The sequence below is a fragment of the Oncorhynchus clarkii genome, chromosome 4 (genome assembly GCF_045791955.1).
Source record: "Oncorhynchus clarkii lewisi isolate Uvic-CL-2024 chromosome 4, UVic_Ocla_1.0, whole genome shotgun sequence".
NCBI lineage: Eukaryota > Metazoa > Chordata > Actinopteri > Salmoniformes > Salmonidae > Oncorhynchus > Oncorhynchus clarkii.
In genome coordinates, this window is record NC_092150.1 from 3,981,239 (window position 1) to 3,998,122 (window position 16,884).

At 50.7% G+C, this 16,884-nt stretch overlaps 1 protein-coding gene across 1 annotated transcript in view; it reads left to right on the plus strand.

The window, feature by feature from the left end:
• Positions 1 to 16,884, plus strand: part of LOC139406322 (tripartite motif-containing protein 16-like) — a 138,959-nt gene that overhangs the window by 11,746 nt on the left and 110,329 nt on the right. The gene's annotated exons all lie outside the window — the stretch shown is intronic.

The following is a 16,884-nucleotide window of genomic DNA, read 5'->3' on the forward strand; positions in this document are numbered from 1 at the left end:
TCTGTGTGTGTGTGTCTCTCTGTGTGTGTGTGTCTCTCTGTGTGTGTGTGTCTCTCTGTGTGTGTGTGTGTCTGTGTGTGTGTGTGTCTCTCTCTGTGTGTGTGTGTGTGTGTAGAAAGCAGACAACCTCAATCTGGTTTCATTCCTGTAGTTATCAGAACACATGGGGTGTGTAACAATTATCTCTCCTTTCTAAGTGTGAACTTGTCCACTTCCCTTCATGGATCTAAAGGAAATGACTGGTATATGTAAACTCCCTCTACCCCATGTCAACACCAATCCAATGCTTTTACATTTGTGAGGAGTAGAGAAGGAAAGCTACATTTCACACCTCTTAGTACAAACTCAAAACATGAAGCCCTCTCTAAGGAGCCCTCAGAGAGGTGGACATCATAGAAATGGAGGCAGGCGGCAGGGAACTGTTGTATCTAATGAAGTCCGGTCCATCGTCGTTGATCATGTGGTCAACAGAGGTCTTACCATGACAGAGGCCGACACATTAGTTCACCCCAATCTGAAAAGATCAACTGGCAAATTCCATCATGAGAACATTTCACTAAGAAAAGCGGTAAGTCAGCAGGATGTGCACTATGCTTTACCTTTACAGGAAATGACATATTGTAATGCATGTCAACATGTTCCAGGATTGTTCCAGTAGGATCTATTGACAGTAAACTCTGTTCTACCCTCAGAATAGACAGAAGACCCCATGGTGGTGGTCGTGTGCTGACTGACCAGCAGGAGAGGACAGTGGAGGAAATGGTGAGGGACAGGAATTATATACTGACCAGCAGGAGAGGACAGTGGAGGAAATGGTGAGGGACAGGAATGATATACTGACCAGCAGGAGAGGACAGTGGAGGAAATGGTGAGGGACAGGAATGATATACTGACCAGCAGGAGAGGACAGTGGAGGAAATGGTGAGGGACAGGAATGATATACTGACCAGCAGGAGAGGACAGTGGAGGAAATGGTGAGGGACAGGAATGATATACTGACCAGCAGGAGAGGACAGTGGAGGAAATGGTGAGGGACAGGAATTATATACTGACCAGCAGGAGAGGACAGTGGAGGAAATGGTGAGGGACAGGAATGATATACTGACCAGCAGGAGTGGACAGTGGAGGAAATGGTGAGGGACAGGAATGATATACTGACCAGCAGGAGTGAACAGTGGAGGAAATGGTGAGGGACAGAAATGATATACTGACCAGCAGGAGAGGACAGTGGAGGAAATGGTGAGGGACAGGAATGATATACTGACCAGCAGGAGAGGACAGTGGAGGAAATGGTGAGGGACAGGAATGATATACTGACCAGCAGGAGAGGACAGTGGAGGAAATGGTGAGGGACAGGAATGATATACTGACCAGCAGGAGAGGACAGTGGAGGAAATGGTGAGGGACAGGAATGATATACTGACCAGCAGGAGAGGACAGTGGAGGAAATGGTGAGGGACAGGAATGATATACTGACCAGCAGGAGAGGACAATGGAGGAAATGGTGAGGGACAGGAATGATATACTGACCAGCAGGAGAGGACAGTGGAGGAAATGGTGAGGGACAGGAATGATATACTGACCAGCAGGAGAGGACAGTGGAGGAAATGGTGAGGGACAGGAATGATATACTGACCAGCAGGAGAGGACAGTGGAGGAAATGGTGAGGGACAGGAATGATATACTGACCAGCAGGAGAGGACAGTGGAGGAAATGGTGAGGGACAGGAATGATATACTGACCAGCAGGAGAGGACAGTGGAGGAAATGGTGAGGGACAGGAATTATATACTGACCAGCAGGAGAGGACAGTGGAAGAAATGGTGAGGGACAGGAATGATATACTGACCAGCAGGAGTGGACAGTGGAGGAAATGGTGAGGGACAGGAATGATATACTGACCAGCAGGAGAGGACAGTGGAGGAAATGGTGAGGGACAGGAATGATATACTGACCAGCAGGAGAGGACAGTGGAGGAAATGGTGAGGGACAGGAATGATATACTGACCAGCAGGAGAGGACAGTGGAGGAAATGGTGAGGGACAGGAATGATATACTGACCAGCAGGAGAGGACAGTGGAGGAAATGGTGAGGGACAGGAATTATATACTGACCAGCAGGAGAGGACAGTGGAGGAAATAGTGAGGGACAGGACCAGGTACATCACTATATACTGTATACTATTCAGGTACATCACTATATACTGTATACTATTCAGGTACATCACTATATACTGTATACTATTCAGGTACATCACTATATACTGTATACTATTCAGGTACATCACTATATACTGTATACTATTCAGGTACATCACTATATACTGTATACTATTCAGGTACAGTACTATATACTGTATACTATTCAGGTAAAGTCATGTAACTTACTGGGTCTTGTGAAACGGGTTCATCTGGTGAAATGACTCATGTTGAGGATGCTGATGTTTTTCAGGGAAGAGTAAAACTCAAGGTGCAGCACAACATGGAGTTAGAACAGCCAGATAGACCAGTGATCCATGAACCTAGAAAGGTCTCATTATCACTAAGAGACCAGTTAACAGCAGAGATACTGTAGACCAGTGATCCATGAACCTAGAAAGGTCTCATTATCACTAAGAGACCAGCTAACAGCAGAGATACTGTAGACCAGTGATCCATGAACCTAGAAAGGTCTCATTATCACTAAGAGACCAGTTAAAGGCAGAGATACTGTAGACCAGTGATCCATGAACCTAGAAAGGTCTCATTATCACTAAGAGACCAGCTAACAGCAGAGATACTGTAGACCAGTGATCCATGAACCTAGAAAGGTCTCATTATCACTAAGAGACCAGTTAACAGCAGAGATACTGTAGACCAGTGATCCATGCACCTAGAAAGGTCTCATTATCACTAAGAGACCAGCTAACAGCAGAGATACTGTAGACCAGTGATCCATGAACCTAGAAAGGTCTCATTATCACTAAGAGACCAGCTAACAGCAGAGATACTGTAGACCAGTGATCCATGAATCTAGAAAGGTCTCATTATCACTAAGAGACCAGCTAACAGCAGAGATACTGTAGACCAGTGATCCATGAACCTAGAAAGGTCTCATTATCACTAAGAGACCAGCTAACAGCAGAGATACTGTAGACCAGTGATCCATGAACCTAGAAAGGTCTCATTATCACTAAGAGACCAGCTAACAGCAGAGATACTGTAGACCAGTGATCCATGAACCTAGAAAGGTCTCATTATCCCTAAGAGACCAGCTAACAGCAGAGATACTGTAGACCAGTGATCCATGAACCTAGAAAGGTCTCATTATCACTAAGAGACCAGCTAACAGCAGAGATACTGTAGACCAGTGATCCATGAACCTAGAAAGGTCTCATTATCCCTAAGAGACCAGCTAACAGCAGAGATACTGTAGACCAGTGATCCATGAACCTAGAAAGGTCTCATTATCACTAAGAGACCAGTTAAAAGCAGAGATACTGTAGACCAGTGATCCATGAACCTAGAAAGGTCTCATTATCACTAAGAGACCAGCTAACAGTAGAGATACTGTAGACCAGTGATCCATGAACCTAGAAAGGTCTCATTATCACTAAGAGACCAGTTAACAGCAGAGATACTGTAGACCAGTGATCCATGCACCTAGAAAGGTCTCATTATCACTAAGAGACCAGCTAACAGCAGAGATACTGTAGACCAGTGATCCATGAACCTAGAAAGGTCTCATTATCACTAAGAGACCAGCTAACAGCAGAGATACTGTAGACCAGTGATCCATGAATCTAGAAAGGTCTCATTATCACTAAGAGACCAGCTAACAGCAGAGATACTGTAGACCAGTGATCCATGAACCTAGAAAGGTCTCATTATCCCTAAGAGACCAGCTAACAGCAGAGATACTGTAGACCAGTGATCCATGAACCTAGAAAGGTCTCATTATCACTAAGAGACCAGCTAACAGCAGAGATACTGTAGACCAGTGATCCATGAACCTAGAAAGGTCTCATTATCCCTAAGAGACCAGCTAACAGCAGAGATACTGTAGACCAGTGATCCATGAACCTAGAAAGGTCTCATTATCACTAAGAGACCAGTTAAAAGCAGAGATACTGTAGACCAGTGATCCATGAACCTAGAAAGGTCTCATTATCACTAAGAGACCAGCTAACAGCAGAGATACTGTAGACCAGTGATCCATGAACCTAGAAAGGTCTCATTATCACTAAGAGACCAGCTAACAGCAGAGATACTGTAGACCAGTGATCCATGAACCTAGAATGGTCTCATTATCACTAAGAGACCAGCTAACAGCAGAGATACTGTAGACCAGTGATCCATGAATCTAGAAAGGTCTCATTATCACTAAGAGACCAGCTAACAGCAGAGATACTGTAGACCAGTGATCCATGAATCTAGAAAGGTCTCATTATCACTAAGAGACCAGCTAACAGCAGAGATACTGTAGACCAGTGATCCATGAACCTAGAAAGGTCTCATTATCACTAAGAGACCAGTTAACAGCAGAGATACTGAGGCTAGGGGCCTTAGATATCCTAGACAAAGTAGCAACACTTCCTGCTGCCTACCAGAGGGGAGATATTCAGGGACATAACAGGGGATAAATACTACTCAAAGCTAGACGCCTCATCAGGGTTTTGGCAGATCAGTCTAGACAATTAGAGGACAAGGCTTTCTACTTTCAATACTCCTTCTGGTAGGTTCTCATTTAAAAGGCTCCCGTTTGGTCTCACTTCAGCACCACAAGTCTTTCATAGGACAGTCCAACAGATATTTGAGAGTGTGCCAGGCACCACAGTGTCCATTGATGATGTGTTAATATGGAGACAGACTGTGGAAGAACACAACACCAGGTTGAAAACAGCACTTGATCTAACCAGAGATAACGGACTAAAGAGAAACACAGACAAATGCCAATTCAGAAAGACACAAATCACCTTCTTGGGTGATAAACTAACATGTGAAGGTGTTCAGATAGACCAGAGCAAAGTGACGGCCATCAAGAACATGCCACCGCCTACCGATCAAGAGGGTGTACAAAGGTTCTTAGATGTGGTTAACTATGTGGGCAAATGTGTAACTAGTCTGTCAACTCCCACGAGTCAGATGAGAAGTGTACTGTGTAAAACTACAGACTGGTGTTGGAACAGTAATCAGCAGAAAGAGTTGGAGCAGCTCAAGGCATTGATCATGTATGATCCAGTACTGAGGTTCTGTGATGCTCAACACCAACATCTCAGCAGATGCCTCTAAAGCAGGGTTAGGTGCTGTGTTGTTACAGCAGTATGATACTAGGTGGTGTCCAGATGCCTCTAAAGCAGGTTTAGGTGCTGTGTTGTTACAGCAGTATGATACTAGGTGGTGTCCAGATGCCTCTAAAGCAGGTTTAGGTGCTGTGTTGTTACAGCAGTATGATGCTAGGTGGTGTCCAGATGCCTCTAAAGCAGGTTTAGGTGCTGTGTTGTTACAGCAGTATGATACTAGGTGGTGTCCAGATGCCTCTAAAGCAGGTTTAGGTGCTGTGTTGTTACAGCAGTATGATACTAGGTGGTGTCCAGATGCCTCTAAAGCAGGTTTAGGTGCTGTGTTGTTACAGCAGTATGATACTAGGTGGTGTCCAGATGCCTCTAAAGCAGGTTTAGGTGCTGTGTTGTTACAGCAGTATGATACTAGATGGTGTCCAGATGCCTCTAAAGCAGGTTTAGGTGCTGTGTTGTTACAGCAGTATGATACTAGGTGGTGTCCAGATGCCTCTAAAGCAGGTTTAGGTGCTGTGTTGTTACAGCAGTATGATACTAGGTGGTGTCCAGATGCCTCTAAAGCAGGTTTAGGTGCTGTGTTGTTACAGCAGTATGATACTAGGTGGTGTCCAGATGCCTCTAAAGCAGGTTTAGGTGCTGTGTTGTTACAGCAGTATGATACTAGGTGGTGTCCAGATGCCTCTAAAGCAGGTTTAGGTGCTGTGTTGTTACAGCAGTATGATACTAGATGGTGTCCAGATGCCTCTAAAGCAGGTTTAGGTGCTGTGTTGTTACAGCAGTATGATACTAGGTGGTGTCCAGATGCCTCTAAAGCAGGTTTAGGTGCTGTGTTGTTACAGCAGTATGATACTAGGTGGTGTCCAGATGCCTCTAAAGCAGGTTTAGGTGCTGTGTTGTTACAGCAGTATGATACTAGGTGGTGTCCAGATGCCTCTAAAGCAGGTTTAGGTGCTGTGTTGTTACAGCAGTATGATACTAGGTGGTGTCCAGATGCCTCTAAAGCAGGTTTAGGTGCTGTGTTGTTACAGCAGTATGATACTAGATGAAGCCCAGTCACATATGACTCCAGGTCTCTGACAACTTCTGAGTGGAACTATGATCAGATTGACAAAGAGGCATTGACACTGTCATATGCATGTGATAAATTCCATGTGTTTATCTCTGGTAAAACAGTGTGGGCAGAAACAGATGATAAACCTCTGGTTACTATTGTAAAGAAGGTCTAACATTCACACCACCAAGGCTACAGAGACTGTTTCTAAAACTACACAAATATGACTTGCAACTGGAGTACAGACCAGGGAAAGAATTGTTAGTGGCAGACACATTGTCCAGAGCTTTTGACAGCTCAGAACCAAAACATGCAGGTGGTCTGTACAAGCTGTACCCTTATGGTCAATACAGGGATGAGATGTCTGTACTGGAGGGAGTTGACCTATACCCTACCATTACGGTCAATACAGGGATGAGATGTCTGTACTGGAGGGAGTTGACCTATACCCTACCATTATGGTCAATACAGGGATGAGATGTCTGTACTGGAGGGAGTTGACCTATACCCTACCATTATGGTAAATACAGGGATGAGATATCTGTACTGGAGGGAGTTGACCTATACCCTGATATCTGTACTCAGAACCATAACATGCAGGTGGTCTGTACAATGGTTGATTGTCTGTTTCAGGGTTCATGAATTACAGAAAAACATGCTGATCAAAATACACCAGGATCATCTAGGGATGGAAAAGTCAAAACGACGTCCAGAAGCAGTGTTATTCTGGCCCAAGATGAATGGTGATATAGAGCAGACAGTCAGAGCCTGTGGAACGTGCCAGAAATACAGGTCATAACAAAGCAAAGTGTGAGGACAGACGCTGATGGACTCTCATTACCCAGACAACCTGAATGGTGATATGGAGCAGACAGTCAGAGCCTGTGGAACATGCCAGAAATACAGGTCATATCAAAGCAACGAGCCAATGAGGGTTGAGGAAGAAGAGGTATTGGGACCATGTGACCAAGTAGAACTAGATGTCTGTTCTCTGGAGGGAGAGAACCATGTTCTACTGATGGACTCTCATTACCCAGACAGCTTTGCTGAAGGACACTACTGCTAGTCAGCTGAAAACTCACATTGAGTCATTCTTTGCTCATCATGAGGTCTCAGAGGTAGTCCAGACCCACCAGGGCAGCCTGTTTTAATGAGACGGTCAGGTAGAGAAGCCCAGACACTCCTGTATCAGACCCACCAGGGCAGCCTGTTGTAATGAGACGGTCAGGTAGAGAAGCCCAGACACTCCTGTATCAGACCCACCAGGGCAGCCTGTTGTAATGAGACGGTCAGGTAGAGAATCCCAGACACTCCTGTGTCAGACCCACCAGGGCAGCCTGTTGTAATGAGACGGTCAGGTAGAGAAGCCCAGACACAACTGTGTCAGACCCACCAGGGCAGCCTGTTGTAATGAGACGGTAAAGTAGAGAAGCCCAGACACTCCTGTGTCAGACCCACCAGGGCAGCCTGTTGTAATGAGAGGGTCAGGTAGAGAAGCCCAGACACTCCTGTGTCAGACCCACCAGGGCAGCCTGTTGTAATGAGACGGTCAGGTAGAGAAGCCCAGACACAACTGTGTCAGACCCACCAGGGCAGCCTGTTGTAATGAGACGGTCAGGTAGAGAAGCCCAGACACTCCTGTATCAGACCCACCAGGGCAGCCTGTTGTAATGAGACGGTCAGGTAGAGAAGCCCAGACACTCCTGTATCAGACCCACCAGGGCAGCCTGTTGTAATGAGACGGTCAGGTAGAGAAGCCCAGACACTCCTGTGTCAGACCCACCAGGGCAGCCTGTTGTAATGAGACGGTCAGGTAGAGAATCCCAGACACTCCTGTGTCAGACCCACCAGGGCAGCCTGTTGTAATGAGACGGTCAGGTAGAGAAGCCCAGACACTCCTGTGTCAGACCCACCAGGGCAGCCTGTTGTAATGAGAGGGTCAGGTAGAGAAGCCCAGACACTCCTGTATCAGATCCACCAGGGCAGCCTGTTGTAATGAGACGGTCAGGTAGAGAAGCCCAGACACTCCTGTATCAGACCCACCAGGGCAGCCTGTTGTAATGAGACGGTCAGGTAGAGAAGCCCAGACACTCCTGTGTCAGACCCACCAGGGCAGCCTGTTGTAATGAGACGGTCAGGTAGAGAAGCCCAGACACTCCTGTATCAGACCCACCAGGGCAGCCTGTTGTAATGAGAGGGTCAGGTAGAGAAGCCCAGACACTCCTGTGTCAGACCCACCAGGGCAGCCTGTTGTAATAAGAGGGTCAGGTAGAGAAGCCCAGACACTCCTGTATCAGACCCACCAGGGCAGCCTGTTGTAATGAGACGGTCAGGTAGAGAAGCCCAGACACTCCTGTGTCAGACCCACCAGGGCAGCCTGTTGTAATGAGACCGTCAGGTAGAGAAGCCCAGACACTCCTGTATCAGACCCACCAGGGCAGCCTGTTGTAATGAGACGGTCAGGTAGAGAAGCCCAGACACTCCTGTATCAGACCCACCAGGGCAGCCTGTTGTAATGAGAGGGTCAGGTAGAGAAGCCCAGACACTCCTGTATCAGACCCACCAGGGCAGCCTGTTGTAATGAGACGGTCAGGTAGAGAAGCCCAGACACTCCTGTATCAGACCCACCAGGGCAGCCTGTTGTAAGGAGAGGGTCAGGTAGAGAAGCCCAGCCACTCCTGTATCAGACCCACCAGGGCAGCCTGTTGTAATGAGACGGTCAGGTAGAGAAGCCCAGACACTCCTGTGTCAGACCCACCAGGGCAGCCTGTTGTAATGAGACGGTCAGGTAGAGAAGCCCAGACACTCCTGTATCAGACCCAACAGGGCAGCCTGTTGTAATGAGAGGGTCAGGTAGAGAAGCCCAGACACTCCTGTATCAGACCCACCAGGGCAGCCTGTTGTAATGAGACGGTCAGGTAGAGAAGCCCAGACACTCCTGTATCAGACACACCAGGGCAGCCTGTTGTAATGAGACGGTCAAGGTAGAGAAGCCCAGACACTCCTGTGTCAGACCCACCAGGGCAGCCTGTTGTAATGAGACGGTCAGGTAGAGAAGCCCAGACACTCCTGTATCAGACCCACCAGGGCAGCCTGTTGTAATGAGACGGTCAGGTAGAGAAGCCCAGACACTCCTGTATCAGACCCACCAGGGCAGCCTGTTGTAATAAGACGGTCAGGTAGAGAAGCCCAGACACTCCTGTGTCAGACCCACCAGGGCAGCCTGTTGTAATGAGACGGTCAGGTAGAGAAGCCCAGACACTCCTGTATCAGACCTACCAGGGCAGCCTGTTGTAATGAGACGGTCAGGTAGAGAAGCCCAGACACTCCTGTATCAGACCCACCAGGGCAGCCTGTTGTAATGAGAGGGTCAGGTAGAGAAGCCCAGACACTCCTGTGTCAGACCCACCAGGGCAGCCTGTTGTAAAAAGAGGGTCAGGTAGAGAAGCCCAGACACTCCTGTATCAGACCCACCATGGCAGCCTGTTGTAATGAGACCGTCAGGTAGAGAAGCCCAGACACTCCTGTGTCAGACCCACCAGGGCAGCCTGTTGTAATGAGACCGTCAGGTAGAGAAGCCCAGACACTCCTGTATCAGACCCACCAGGGCAGCCTGTTGTAATGAGACGGTCAGGTAGAGAAGCCCAGACACTCCTGTATCAGACCCACCAGGGCAGCCTGTTGTAATGAGAGGGTCAGGTAGAGAAGCCCAGACACTCCTGTATCAGACCCACCAGGGCAGCCTGTTGTAATGAGACGGTCAGGTAGAGAAGCCCAGACACTCCTGTATCAGACCCACCAGGGCAGCCTGTTGTAATGAGACGGTCAGGTAGAGAAGCCCAGACACTCCTGTATCAGACCCACCAGGGCAGCCTGTTGTAATGAGAGGGTCAGGTAGAGAAGCCCAGACACTCCTGTATCAGACCCACCAGGGCAGCCTGTTGTAATGAGAGGGTCAGGTAGAGAAGCCCAGACACTCCTGTATCAGACCCAACAGGGCAGCCTGTTGTAATGAGACGGTCAGGTAGAGAAGCCCAGCCACTCCTGTATCAGACCCACCAGGGCAGCCTGTTGTAATGAGACAGTCAGGTAGAGAAGCCCAGACACTCCTGTATCAGACCCACCAGGGCAGCCTGTTGTAATGAGACGGTCAGGTAGAGAAGACCAGACACTCCTGTATCAGACCCACCAGGGCAGCCTGTTGTAATGAGACGGTCAGGTAGAGAAGCCCAGACACTCCTGTATCAGACCCACCAGGGCAGCCTGTTGTAATGAGAGGGTCAGGTAGAGAAGCCCAGACACTCCTGTATCAGACCCACCAGGGCAGCCTGTTGTAATGAGACGGTCAGGTAGAGAAGCCCAGACACTCCTGTATCAGACCCACCAGGGCAGCCTGTTGTAATGAGACGGTCAGGTAGAGAAGCCCAGACACTCCTGTGTCAGACCCACCAGGGCAGCCTGTTGTAATGAGACCGTCAGGTAGAGAAGCCCAGACACTCCTGTATCAGACCCACCAGGGCAGCCTGTTGTAATGAGACGGTCAGGTAGAGAAGCCCAGACACTCCTGTATCAGACCCACCAGGGCAGCCTGTTGTAATGACTGGGTCAGGTAGAGAAGCCCAGACACTCCTGTATCAGACCCACCAGGGCAGCCTGTTGTAATGAGAGGGTCAGGTAGAGAAGCCCAGACACTCCTGTATCAGACCCACCAGGGCAGCCTGTTGTAATGAGAGGGTCAGGTAGAGAAGCCCAGACACTCCTGTATCAGACCCAACAGGGCAGCCTGTTGTAATGAGACGGTCAGGTAGAGAAGCCCAGCCACTCCTGTATCAGACCCACCAGGGCAGCCTGTTGTAATGAGACAGTCAGGTAGAGAAGCCCAGACACTCCTGTATCAGACCCACCAGGGCAGCCTGTTGTAATGAGACGGTCAGGTAGAGAAGACCAGACACTCCTGTATCAGACCCACCAGGGCAGCCTGTTGTAATGAGACGGTCAGGTAGAGAAGCCCAGACACTCCTGTACCAGACCCACCAGGGCAGCCTGTTGTAATGACTGGGTCAGGTAGAGAAGCCCAGACACTCCTGTATCAGACCCACCAGGGCAGCCTGTTGTAATGAGACCGTCAGGTAGAGAAGCCCAGACACTCCTGTATCAGACCCACCAGGGTAGCCTGTTGTAATGAGAGGGTCAGGTAGAGAAGCCCAGACACTCCTGCATCAGACCCACCAGGGCAGCCTGTTGTAATGAGAGGGTCAGGTAGAGAAGCCCAGCCACTCCTGTATCAGACCCACCAGGGCAGCCTGTTGTAATGAGACCGTCAGGTAGAGAAGCCCAGACACTCCTGTATCAGACCCACCAGGGCAGCCTGTTGTAATGAGAGGGTCAGGTAGAGAAGCCCAGACACTCCTGTATCAGACCCACCAGGGCAGCCTGTTGTAATGAGACGGTCAGGTAGAGAAGCCCAGACACTCCTGTATCAGACCCACCAGGGCAGCCTGTTGTAATGAGAGGGTCAGGTAGAGAAGCCCAGACACTCCTGTATCAGACCCACCAGGGCAGCCTGTTGTAATGAGAGGGTCAGGTAGAGAAGCCCAGACACTCCTGTATCAGACCCACCAGGGCAGCCTGTTGTAATGAGACGGTCAGGTAGAGAAGCCCAGACACTCCTGTATCAGACCCACCAGGGCAGCCTGTTGTAATGAGAGGGTCAGGTAGAGAAGCCCAGACACTCCTGTATCAGACCCACCAGGGCAGCCTGTTGTAATGAGACCGTCAGGTAGAGAAGCCCAGACACTCCTGTATCAGACCCACCAGGGCAGCCTGTTGTAATGAGAGGGTCAGGTAGAGAAGCCCAGACACTCCTGTATCAGACCCACCAGGGCAGCCTGTTGTAATGAGAGGGTCAGGTAGAGAAGCCCAGACACTCCTGTATCAGACCCACCAGGGCAGCCTGTTGTAATGAGACGGTCAGGTAGAGAAGCCCAGACACTCCTGTATCAGACCCACCAGGGCAGCCTGTTGTAATGAGAGGGTCAGGTAGAGAAGCCCAGACACTCCTGTATCAGACCCACCAGGGCAGCCTGTTGTAATGAGACGGTCAGGTAGAGAAGCCCAGACACTCCTGTATCAGACCCACCAGGGCAGCCTGTTGTAATGAGACGGTCAGGTAGAGAAGCCCAGACACTCCTGTATCAGACCCACCAGGGCAGCCTGTTGTAATGAGAGGGTCAGGTAGAGAAGCCCAGACACTCCTGTATCAGACCCACCAGGGCAGCCTGTTGTAATGAGACGGTCAGGTAGAGAAGCCCAGACACTCCTGTATCAGACCCACCAGGGCAGCCTGTTGTAATGAGACGGTCAGGTAGAGAAGCCCAGACACTCCTGTATCAGACCCACCAGGGCAGCCTGTTGTAATGAGACGGTCAGGTAGAGAAGCCCAGACACTCCTGTATCAGACCCACCAGGGCAGCCTGTTGTAATGAGACGGTCAGGTAGAGAAGCCCAGACACTCCTGTATCAGACCCACCAGGGCAGCCTGTTGTAATGAGACGGTCAGGTAGAGAAGCCCAGACACTCCTGTATCAGACCCACCAGGGCAGCCTGTTGTAATGAGAGGGTCAGGTAGAGAAGCCCAGACACTCCTGTATCAGACCCACCAGGGCAGCCTGTTGTAAGCCTGTTGTAATGAGAGGGTCAGGTAGAGAAGCCCAGACACTCCTGAGACGGTAATGAGAGGGTCAGGTAGAGAAGCCCAGACACTCCTGTATCAGACCCACCAGGGCAGCCTGTTGTAATGAGAGGGTCAGGTAGAGAAGCCCAGACACTCCTGTATCAGACCCACCAGGGCAGCCTGTTGTAATGAGAGGGTCAGGTAGAGAAGCCCAGACACTCCTGTATCAGACCCACCAGGGCAGCCTGTTGTAATGAGACGGTCAGGTAGAGAAGCCCAGACACTCCTGTATCAGACCCACCAGGGCAGCCTGTTGTAATGAGACGGTCAGGTAGAGAAGCCCAGACACTCCTGTATCAGACCCACCAGGGCAGCCTGTTGTAATGAGAGGGTCAGGTAGAGAAGCCCAGACACTCCTGTGTCAGACCCACCAGGGCAGCCTGTTGTAATAGAGGGAGAAGCCCAGACACTCCTGTATCAGACCCACCAGGGCAGCCTGTTGTAATGAGACGGTCAGGTAGAGAAGCCCAGACATCAGACCCACCAGGGCAGCCTGTTGTAATGAGGTCAGGTAGAGAAGCCCAGACACTCCTGTATCAGACCCACCAGGGCAGCCTGTTGTAATGAGACGGTCAGGTAGAGAAGCCCAGACACTCCTGTATCAGACCCACCAGGGCAGCCTGTTGTAATGAGAGGGTCAGGTAGAGAAGCCCAGACACTCCTGTATCAGACCCACCAGGGCAGCCTGTTGTAATGAGACCGTCAGGTAGAGGTCAGGTAGGGCAGAAGCCCAGACACTCCTGTATCAGACCCACCAGGGCAGCCTGTTGTAATGAGAGGGTCAGGTAGAGAAGCCCAGACACTCCTGTATCAGACCCACCAGGGCAGCCTGTTGTAATGAGAGGGTCAGGTAGAGAAGCCCAGACACTCCTGTATCAGACCCACCAGGGCAGCCTGTTGTAATGAGAGCCTGTTGGGTCAGGTAGAGAAGCCCAGACACTCCTGTATCAGACCCACCAGGGCAGCCTGTTGTAATGAGACGGTCAGGTAGAGAAGCCCAGACACTCCTGTATCAGACCCACCAGGGCAGCCTGTTGTAATGAGACGGTCAGGTAGAGAAGCCCAGACACTCCTGTATCAGACCCACCAGGGCAGCCTGTTGTAATGAGACGGTCAGGTAGAGAAGCCCAGACACTCCTGTATCAGACCCACCAGGGCAGCCTGTTGTAATGAGACGGTCAGGTAGAGAAGCCCAGACACTCCTGTATCAGACCCACCAGGGCAGCCTGTTGTAATGAGACGGTCAGGTAGAGAAGCCCAGACACTCCTGTATCAGACCCACCAGGGCAGCCTGTTGTAATGAGACGGTCAGGTAGAGAAGCCCAGACACTCCTGTATCAGACCCACCAGGGCAGCCTGTTGTAATGAGAGGGTCAGGTAGAGAAGCCCAGACACTCCTGTATCAGACCCACCAGGGCAGCCTGTTGTAATGAGAGGGTCAGGTAGAGAAGCCCAGACACTCCTGTATCAGACCCACCAGGGCAGCCTGTTGTAATGAGAGGGTCAGGTAGAGAAGCCCAGACACTCCTGTATCAGACCCACCAGGGCAGCCTGTTGTAATGAGACGGTCAGGTAGAGAAGCCCAGACACTCCTGTATCAGACCCACCAGGGCAGCCTGTTGTAATGAGAGGGTCAGGTAGAGAAGCCCAGACACTCCTGTATCAGACCCACCAGGGCAGCCTGTTGTAATGAGACGGTCAGGTAGAGAAGCCCAGACACTCCTGTATCAGACCCACCAGGGCAGCCTGTTGTAATGAGAGGGTCAGGTAGAGAAGCCCAGACACTCCTGTATCAGACCCACCAGGGCAGCCTGTTGTAATGAGAGGGTCAGGTAGAGAAGCCCAGACACTCCTGTATCAGACCCACCAGGGCAGCCTGTTGTAATGAGAGGGTCAGGTAGAGAAGCCCAGACACTCCTGTATCAGACCCACCAGGGCAGCCTGTTGTAATGAGAGGGTCAGGTAGAGAAGCCCAGACACTCCTGTATCAGACCCACCAGGGCAGCCTGTTTTAATGAGACAGTCAGGTAGAGAAGCCCAGACACTCCTGTATCAGACCCACCAGGGCAGCCTGTTGTAATGAGACGGTCAGGTAGAGAAGCCCAGACACTCCTGTATCAGACCCACCAGGGCAGCCTGTTGTAATGAGAGAGCCCAGACACTCCTGTCAGACCCACCAGGGCAGCCTGTTGTAATGAGAGGTAGAGAAGCCCAGACACTCCTGTATCAGACCCACCAGGGCAGCCTGTTGTAATGAGAGCCTGTTGTAATGAGGTCAGGTAGAGAAGCCCAGACACTCCTGTATCAGACCCACCAGGGCAGCCTGTTGTAATGAGACGGTCAGGTAGAGAAGCCCAGACACTCCTGTATCAGACCCACCAGGGCAGCCTGTTGTAATGAGAGCCGGTCAGGTAGAGAAGCCCAGACACTCCTGACTGGGTCAGACCAGACACTCCCAGACCCACCAGGGCAGCCTGTTGTAATGAGAGGGTCAGGTAGAGAAGCCCAGACACTCCTGTATCAGACCCACCAGGGCAGCCTGTTGTAATGAGATGGGTCAGGTAGAGAAGCCCAGACACTCCTGTATCAGACCCACCAGGGCAGCCTGTTGTAATGAGAGGGTCAGGTAGAGAAGCCCAGACACTCCTGTATCAGACCCACCAGGGCAGCCTGTTGTAATGAGACCGTCAGGTAGAGAAGCCCAGACACTCCTGTATCAGACCCACCAGGGCAGCCTGTTGTAATGAGAGGGTCAGGTAGAGAAGCCCAGACACTCCTGTATCAGACCCACCAGGGCAGCCTGTTGTAATGAGACGGTCAGGTAGAGAAGCCCAGACACTCCTGTATCAGACCCAACAGGGCAGCCTGTTGTAATGAGACGGTCAGGTAGAGAAGCCCAGACACTCCTGTATCAGACCCACCAGGGCAGCCTGTTGTAATGAGACGGTCAGGTAGAGAAGCCCAGACACTCCTGTATCAGACCCACCAGGGCAGCCTGTTGTAATGAGAGGGTCAGGTAGAGAAGCCCAGACACTCCTGTATCAGACCCACCAGGGCAGCCTGTTGTAATGAGACGGTCAGGTAGAGAAGCCCAGACACTCCTGTATCAGACCCACCAGGGCAGCCTGTTGTAATGAGACCGTCAGGTAGAGAAGCCCAGACACTCCTGTGTCAGACCCACCAGGGCAGCCTGTTGTAATGAGACGATCAGGTAGAGAAGCCCAGACACTCCTGTATCAGACCCACCAGGGCAGCCTGTTGAAATGAGACGGTCAGGTAGGGAAGCCCAGACACTCCTGTATCAGACCCAACAGGGCAGCCTGTTGTAATGAGAGGGTCAGGTAGAGAAGCCCAGACACTCCTGTATCAGACCCACCAGGGCAGCCTGTTGTAATGAGAGGGTCAGGTAGAGAAGCCCAGACACTCCTGTATCAGACCCAACAGGGCAGCCTGTTGTAATGAGACGGTCAGGTAGAGAAGCCCAGCCACTCCTGTATCAGACCCACCAGGGCAGCCTGTTGTAATGAGACAGTCAGGTAGAGAAGCCCAGACACTCCTGTATCAGACCCACCAGGGCAGCCTGTTGTAATGAGACGGTCAGGTAGAGAAGACCAGACACTCCTGTATCAGACCCACCAGGGCAGCCTGTTGTAATGAGACGGTCAGGTAGAGAAGCCCAGACACTCCTGTATCAGACCCACCAGGGCAGCCTGTTGTAATGAGAGGGTCAGGTAGAGAAGCCCAGACACTCCTGTATCAGACCCACCAGGGCAGCCTGTTGTAATGAGACGGTCAGGTAGAGAAGCCCAGACACTCCTGTATC